Here is a 594-nt window from a genome sequence, read left to right as displayed (position 1 = left end):
GGTATCTGGTTCCTGTCTCTTAAGAATGTTAGCAACCGGTATCTGGTTCCTGTCTTCTGGGACTGTTCGCAATCCGTACCTGGTTCCTGTCTCTTAAGAATATTAGCAACTGGTATCTGGTTCCAGTCTCCTGGGAATGTTAGCAACCGGTATCTGGTTCCTGTCTCCAAAAAAAATTGTTATCCACGATTTTTAGAACAAAAGAACAAACAAATTTGTTGTCCGAAATTTTTTGAGGAAGAGAACTAACAAATTTGTTGTCCACGATTTTGGCCTTCTCTGATCTTTAGATTTTTTTTTTTCTGCTAATCACAAAATAGCGATAACTTCAACATGAGCCCACCAATCTACAAAATTTGGAAAGGTATTTAGGGGGATCATAAGTGCTAGTTGTATGGTGGTGTGCACCACACTAAATGTTTTTGTTTAGTTGGGTTTCGGCACCAGATACTGGGTTACAGGCAGGCACTCTGTGTATAGTAGATTTCTGTAATAACATTTTTTTAAAAATTTATTTATTGATATTTACAACTGTATAAAAAATACAAGTAAATTTGATCATAATGACATAATGATATGATACAGGATGTAGAG

General features: G+C 36.0%; 1 protein-coding gene across 4 annotated transcripts in view; it reads left to right on the top strand.

The window, feature by feature from the left end:
• The window catches only part of LOC106690718 (lysosomal proton-coupled steroid conjugate and bile acid symporter SLC46A3), a 25,185-nt gene that overhangs the window by 15,400 nt on the left and 9,191 nt on the right, over window positions 1–594 (top strand). The window lies entirely within an intron of this gene.

The sequence above is a fragment of the Halyomorpha halys genome, unplaced genomic scaffold, assembly GCF_000696795.3.
Source record: "Halyomorpha halys isolate HHAL.00 unplaced genomic scaffold, Hhal_1.1 Scaffold1839.1, whole genome shotgun sequence".
Taxonomy (NCBI): Eukaryota; Metazoa; Arthropoda; class Insecta; order Hemiptera; family Pentatomidae; genus Halyomorpha; species Halyomorpha halys.
The sequence above is the reverse complement of the archived record's forward strand: the minus strand, read 5'-3'. Positions and strand labels throughout refer to the sequence as shown.